Source organism: Oncorhynchus masou, chromosome 15, assembly GCF_036934945.1.
Source record: "Oncorhynchus masou masou isolate Uvic2021 chromosome 15, UVic_Omas_1.1, whole genome shotgun sequence".
NCBI lineage: Eukaryota > Metazoa > Chordata > Actinopteri > Salmoniformes > Salmonidae > Oncorhynchus > Oncorhynchus masou.
Genome location: NC_088226.1, coordinates 27261154 through 27269137, shown reverse-complemented (window position 1 = coordinate 27269137; position 7984 = coordinate 27261154). Strand labels below are relative to the sequence as shown.

General features: G+C 44.3%; 1 long non-coding RNA gene across 1 annotated transcript; it reads left to right on the top strand.

The window, feature by feature from the left end:
* On the top strand, nucleotides 1-6906 carry LOC135555068 (uncharacterized). The gene is made up of 3 exons (XR_010457811.1): nucleotides 1-158; nucleotides 6229-6336; nucleotides 6609-6906. It is a non-coding gene; the product is annotated as an uncharacterized LOC135555068 (long non-coding RNA).
* Nucleotides 6907-7984: the final 1078 nt, after the last annotated feature.

Sequence of the window (7984 nt, the reverse complement as noted above, 5' to 3'; positions counted from 1 at the left end):
TCTTCCTCTCTTTCTGGCACACGCAACCCATAGGCGTACAGAGGAGACACTGACACACACAGCAACTCTGCAGACATGTCGGACTCCGAGACCGCCGTTCCTACTGAGGCCCCTGTCCCTGCCACATGTGCAAGCATCAAGGCAGACCTGGACAAATGGTGAGTGTCTGTATACGGACGGATGTGGTTTTCTCTGTTTTTGTCCGCCATTGCCACCGGGACCAACGTCTCCAGGATGCCCATCCATGGCTTCCAACTCATTGGATGGACGTGGCAAATCCGCAGTGCTTCTAGTGCTTTTCACTTAGAAGTTCCCAGTGTCTCCAAGTGGATTTCAGTGTTGAGTTGTGTTTTAATTGAAGCAACTACCCTCCCCCCGTCGCTTGGAGGAAGGCTATAGCGGTGCATGATGAGTTTATGTTGTTTGAAATCCTTGTGTTGCGCCATGATAAAATGGTGGAACAGTTGAGAAGTCCAGTGAATGATGATAGAAGAATCCAAATCAAATTTAAACTGCCTTGGCAGTTTGGGGGGTTACTATTGTAGTATAATGGGGGGTCTTGGGGTTAAAGCACGGCAGTCTCTCGCACACGCCTGATTGAAGGCAGGGAATTTGCCTACATCATGTCCTCTCCTACTCGCTGCCCCCCACCCCCACCCCTGTCCCCGCTTTTCTGGCCTTGCTGAGTGAGCGTTAGCCAGCGCTAAGTCGCTAATTCACTGATTGATTGTCCAAATCTGTGTGCACCTTTCCCCCTCCTCTGTCCTCCCTCTGCAAGATTTAGTGCAGAGTGAGATTGTTGTGGGTTTTATCTCTAGAAATGCGTAGAAACAGGAAACGTGATGGCATGTGTGAGGGCTCAATGACAGTGCAATGTCAAAGCCCGGTTCGATGCAATGTCAAAGCCCGGTTCGTCTACTCTAGCCCTCAGCGGTTTTCAACTCTGTCAATCTTCATTGAAATTTCACCAAAACCTAGATGCATTTTGACCCTTGGTGTTGTATTTTGATGTGTTGTTGCAGGGTTTGGAGCTAGGCTAGGCCAGGGCCTGGAGTGTCCCAGCCTGTATAGTCCAGATAAGTCCAGACCAATGGGTGTGAGGGATGAGATAAGGATGCAGGGTTTAGGGGGTGGTAGGTTGCAGGGCAGGCTAGGGATGGGCTAGGTTGGCTGCTGGTTGCAAAGTTTTGTTTTAGTAACATTTTCAGGGTGCCTATAGCGGTCTTGAGCCATGGTGAATTGAATGTCATCGAATTGTTTGTGTTGATACTCATTGTAGGCCTCTTATAGTTCACTTTGAATCAGGTGCCCTTTACCTCAGTATTTATACTTGTATAATTTGTCAGTGTTGCATTAGAAACTAGATGAAGGCTTTCTCAACACTTGGGTCAAGCACAATTGTTTTGTACAATGTACAGCTCTTTGGTCTACGCCACAGTAAAGAACATCTACTTTGAAGTTTAGTCAAGGGCCCTGTGCTGTTGTGGTGAAACATTTCAGGACACTTTGTTAACCCTACAGTCAAGGGTTGTACCACTAACCCTCAGGCCAGGGTTCTACTGTTAACCTCATGGTCCTTGGGGTTTGTCATTGATGGGCCCAAATGATACTGTATCCTGTAACATGGTCCACGTGACGGCAGTGGACCTGCTGAAGGCAGCGTAGCTAGCTGTACCAGAGGGCTGACTGAGTAATGTATACCAGGACGATGTATTTATAGCTCCACTCTTGAATCCTAAATAGTCATGCATGGGTTGGTGTGTAAACGTCCAGGATACCATGTCCTGTCCCATGGCTTTAGTTCATGATCATGTTTTCGACTTACCGTGGAACCTGAAAAGGTATACATTTTTAAACGGCCTCACACGATGCACAGCTGACTGCAGACATCTTGGCTGGCTTGGCCTGCCCTAACATGTCACCTAGAAATACATGGGTTAGTTGAAGGAGTCACCACCTTGACGCCTTCAAACGCAAACAAATTCATGTTGTTAATTACACCTGTCTTATCCTCGGATATCCACAAGTACACATGCCTTAGGGTCTAGGGGTCAGTTTGGTAATGGGCCAAACAACTCCTCTGGAAAGTACTTTGAGCTTGTGGACATGGCCTAATTATTCTAGAACCTGCGTTGACTGACATTTGAACCTGTGACAAGGTATTTGTGTGTGCTTTGTATGTACCTGCAGTGCGTTGCGTATCTCCTAGTCAGGACATTGAGACGTATAGATTATTCATGTCAATGTATGACTTGGATACCTAACTGCTGCTTTAAATATTAATATTAACCATGTTACAGATGTCTACTACCTGTGTGGGTCCTGCTGTGAAATTTGGTTCTGTAGTAACTTTGGCAGTCTAACTGTGTGTATAACTTGTAAGCCAACACCCTAGCCTTCCACACAGACCCTGGCCCCTGGCTTGTATGTAGACATGCGTGTGCTTGCTCTGCTTGACTGAAAATGTTGTTTACTTGGATGGAATGCAGTGTTACTGCAATGCAAGAGCCCTTAGCTACAACAGGGCTCCAACTGGAAACCAACTACACCCTATTCCCTATTTAGTGCACTTATTTTGACCAGAGCCCAGTGAGCACACAATTTATTGAATAAGGGTGCCATTTGAGAGTCAGACAATGTTTGTATTGGTCCTAGAATGATATCCCTATCATTGTAGGCCTGCCCTTTGTTCCCTCTATAGTTGTTCACTCGCAGGTGTCCCAATGCCATTGAACTCTCCAGTGTGGTGACTTTAGGTCGCTCTTAGTTTCCTACTCAGACAGGCCCGGTAACCAACTTCAAAGCTGTTCACAAGCTAGATGATATTGGCTCTGTGTCCCTACTCTCTTTTCTTTAGTATACTGGTCTGGATGGTTCCCCCCTCTTTGGTGTGCTTTTCTAAGCTTCCCTTATTTTCCATTAGGACAGCCTAGTTATACACTTTCTATACACAGTTTGCACTCACTATTGAAGCTCAATTCAGATTATACTGTTGACCATATTATATTTAATACTCCAAACCAATACTTTTTTTAGTCTGAGTTTTGCAAACTTGATTGATACTCAGAATTGAGCAGGAGTTCCTTTTTAAGTCACTAAGAAGGGAAAGATTTGGTGAAGTGGTAAAAGTGGATGCTGTTTGATTTTGAGGCGCCATACAAATTTGACAGTCATTGTTCAGATGGGTTAAATGGAAACTGAAATCTGGACTATAACCTCTCACATAGCCTTAATATTAACTCCTACTGAATTAAGCATTTATTGCAGTAAAATGATACACCAAATGTAGTAAAAAATTTGACTCGGGTACAGGAGTGGAGAAATATGATTGATTTATTTTAGCATCTTGAGAGAATGTGTTAGATACCATCTGTAGAGATGCTGTATTTATTAGTATCATAAAAGCTGATTCAGTATTTCAAACACATAATATATGCATCCAAGCCGAACTGAAATCAACAACAATGTTGGGTTGTTGTCACAGCTTTCTACACTGAACAAAAATACAAACGCAACATGTAAATTGTTGGTGTTGGTCCCAAGAAGCTGATTTAAACAGCATGATCAGGTGCAGGTGCACCATGCGCTGGGGACAATAAAAGGCCACTCTAAAATGTGCAGTTTTGTCACACAACACAATGCGACAGATGTCTCAAGTTTTGAGGGAGCGTGCAATTGGTATGCTGACTGCAGAAATGTCCACCAATGTTGAGGATTCCCCCTCAAAAATGATGTTTTTGTGAATTTGGAAGTACATCCAACCAGCCCCACAATTGCAGACCATGTGTATGGCGTTCTGTGGGCGAGCGGTTTGCTGATGTCAACATTGTGAACAGAGTGCCCCATGGTGGCGGTGGGGTTATGGTATGGGAAGGCATAAGTTGCAGACAACTAACACAATTTGCATTTTATCAATTGGCAATTTGAATGCACAAATATACCGCAATGAGATCCTGAGGCCCGTTGTGAGGCCCATTTTTTTAAATTAGGTATCTGTAACCAACAGATGCATATCTGTATTCCCAGTCATGTGAAATCCATAGATTAGGGCCTAATGAATTTCAATTGACTGATTTCTTCATATGAACTGGAGTTATGTATAATCTTTGAAATTGTTGTATGTTGCGTTTATATTTTGGTTCAGTATATTTCCTTAAAACCGATCAAACTGTGGTTATGGCATGTTCTTCCCAGTCCCTAAATGTCTTTGCTTTGCAAAAGATGCAGAGATGACAGAACTTTACCAATGTCAACAAGATTGAAGCATTCATTCTATTGATTTATGACATTCTGGTGAGCAAGGATTTATTTAGTCTTCTAGGGCAACGTATAATGACAGAAGAGAAGCTGCATGTCTCTAAATACAGACAAGTTGACTAACAAATAGCCTACCAAAATGTTGGAAATTATAAGCAGAAACATATCTAAATCGAGCAAAAACAAATGTTCACTTTATCACATATAGTCGGGCGGTTACGGATGGGTTATTAGCAATTGCGGTTAAACAAACCACTGACCTGTGCACAACTAGTGGCCAGCCGACAGCCCTAAATAATTCACATCTTAATTTCCTGATTGTGAAGGCAGTGTTTCCATCAGTCCAACCACCCAATCGGTCATCCTCCTCCCATACAAACCCAGCCCTTGCCACCCAACCCTCTTTAACTTGCTCTGTGATGCACCCTAAAGTGGTCAGTGCCCATTGCCATGCCAACATGGTGGCAGTGCCATAACGTGACTGATGCCCCCCTCATGTTGTGTGACAGCTATCATGGAGATGTCACCAGTTCACTGCCCCTGCAACCTCTGACATCCAGAGGTAACACTCTGCAGCAGATCACTCTTGCATGTTGATCGCTCAATCCCAAGATGTTAACTTGAAACTAATATTTTTTATGTACAGTATATTCAAACCCCCAAAGTTCCCCCTTGGTTCATTCACAAAGGATTCCCCAATTTGTTTGTGGGGAGCTGAAGATGGCGAGACAGGGGAGTTAGGTTCTGTTCAGGCAGCATTACATAACAAAGCTTAATTGGTTTGGTTGGTTGACGAGGCCCCAGGCTACAGTTGTAGAGAACCCAGACCCAGTGTCACTCTTATAGTGGCAGAATGAATGTGTTTCTATCCATCCATCCCTCTTTCCCTTCCCTCCCTCCATTACAGTTCAATGTCATTTGATTATTAAAATGGCTGCCTGTTTTTGGTTTTATCTCCCCTGCTTCTCATTGTAGGTTTGGTCCAGTCATATGTAGGGGATGTTTATGGTGGATGGATTATCTGGCCACACAGCCTCAGGGCCAGGTCCTCTGTGCTGCTGTTGGGTCATCTCTGCTGCCTCCACGTCACTGCACCATCACCCTTTCCATGCCTCTTTTTACCACACACCCGTACACTCTTATGCGTTCAGTGACTCACTCGACACACACTACACAAACGACCCTTCTTCAAACCCGTAGCAATCGGCTGCATAAACCTTTTTTAATCTGTAGAGACCAGCTGTGAGTTACATCATAGAGATCAGCCCAGCGACAGGAGGACGGGGGGAGGCCGGGGCATGGAACCAATGGGAGAATGGTGAGGTAGTGTGGGGTTGCAGACAGTCATGTCAGTCAATCCATCCCCTCCTGCCGTCTCTGACCAACACCCTCCTACCCAGCCTTTTCGTCATCTGTTTTGCATTGTCACGCAATCTTTCGCTCTCCCTGAAGCCCACCTTCCATCACAGATGGGTTTATCCCCATCCCTCTCTCCCCACCTTCCTCTCTTCCCTCGCTCCCTTTCGCCGTATCACTCTAATGCGTTGTGTCAGTGTCTGCCTGCTGTTTGGTGCAGAGTTCCTGAAATAATCTCCCTCAACACCCTTCCCTCTCCTCTCTAGTGACCAGTATGCCAACAATCTCTACCTATGTAACCAGTTCACTCCTTTTAGTGAGCGCAGTGTCTGTCTGTAGGACCAGTCTGACTTGGTTCAATCTGAAGAATGCCAACATTGTTTAGAAAAGCTCATACTAAGGATAGGGTAGGCTTGGACACTTCCAGGCTGACAGCTTGACACCAAAACATCTTTAGTTGAGTTGACCGGGATCATTTGGTGCTGAGCTCCATGGCCAACCTATCTAAATGCTTCAAAGATCGCTGTTGGCTCCATAGCTGTCAAACTGTTGGAGGAGAGGATTCAAGGTCCCTCCCTCAGAGGTCCTAACCATGTGGTTGTGTTCTCTCTACAGTGTGAAGGAGGGGGGTGACTGTAAGGATCTGATGGAGGCATTTGCAGCCTGTCTGAAGAGTGTAGCGGAGGCGTCGTGAGGAGAGCAGGAGCTAGACTCACAGGAAATGTAAGTTCACATGCAGGGGCGATGTGTCCTAACTACTAAAGCCAACCTTTCTTTGTCCAGTAATGGACTCTCTGTAATGCCAAAGGAAATGCTTAGCTGACTATTGGGGCTCACTCATGGAATGTGAATTGAATAGCCTGCAGGATCTGGCTTATGGTGTAAACAACCCAATGGTGTGCCAGCCAATCTATCCACTCTAGCCAGGGAGGCAGATGTTAAGCCAATATGACTGAAACTAATTCTGCACACTTTCTCTTGTTCACTCTCTCCAGGTCCACTGCACAGGATCCTCCACGTTTCCCAGCATTCCCTTCTGCACAACAAGCACTGGGCTGAATGATACTGGCTGTGTTCGGCGCCTGGCAGAAACCATCCACCTCTTACTTCCCTCCCCAACCCCCCTTGAAGCTTAAATGGTGTCTTCCGATTTATACCCCTGCGCTGCTCCCACCATGGCTGAGTACATCCATTGGTAGACAATTCCGGAGAGCCTATGGGTTTTATGTAAATTGTCCACTTGAGATGTATACATTTAAATGGAATAATAAAGTCTAAAAGAAATTGGTATAACATTTTGCCTCTTGCTTTGCTTCTCTTTTTGAATGTGATGTGAAATGTCATTTTTGGCTCTTTAAACAGTTTTGTAACCTCAATAGACAGGTTGGTTGTTTAGCAACAAAACCGACACGTGTGAAACTATGGGGCAAAACAGACTGGGTTGGCATAGATTGTTGACAACATGTAAAATATGTTTAGTCTCCAATGTTTTATTGAAAACATAAATAAATGTGCACTTGTCTCAAATACACTGTTACAGTTGTTGGTTAGCTAGCAAGCAATTTTTTGGCATATTAGCATAGATGTGACATCAGTTAAAACTCCTCAAAACAAGACCATGGTATCAAGAACTAGCTGAAACGAGCCACTGGTGATTCTCCACATGGAAGCTTCTTGTCATAGTTATTGGCTATCTGACCATTCAGAGTCACAATCCACAGACTTCTGCCCCATTGAAGCGTGCTCATAATTTTCTTGACATTGTCAGCTAGCCCGTCTCTACAGTTTCATGTACTGAATTGGGTTATGGCTTTGGGTTTTTACATCTGTTTGATACTTTAATGACCTGTTGCAGACCAGGGCCCCTATTTATAAAGCTTCTCAGGAGTGCTGATCTAGGATCAGTTTAGCCTAATGAATAAGATTGGGTGGACATGATGCTACATCACAACTCCTACTCTGAAGTGCTTTATGAATACGGCCTCATACCATCAAAAGCTGGTGAATGTGTCATTTTAAGATGTCGTCTCTGCACTTTTACTTTAAGATTCAACTCATTATTCCAAAAGCGTTTGAACCTGGGACTATTCTGTCTCTTTAATGGGTTTAAAGGACCAGGAGATTAATTTGACTAATGCAGTTAACCCTTACTCTGTCAAATGCAACTGATACACTCTTAATTCTGACTGATTCCATGAACACACTCTGAACGAGGCACTGGACACAGCCTGCATCCCCATTTTCCACCCTTCTACCAAACTGTATACGTGCTCTTTCTCATATGGATTGAACAATGGTGTAAACTGACTCCAGCTTAATGCTTACACCAATCATATGCTTTTAAAAACATGATGGGAAAAGTGCAAGTACA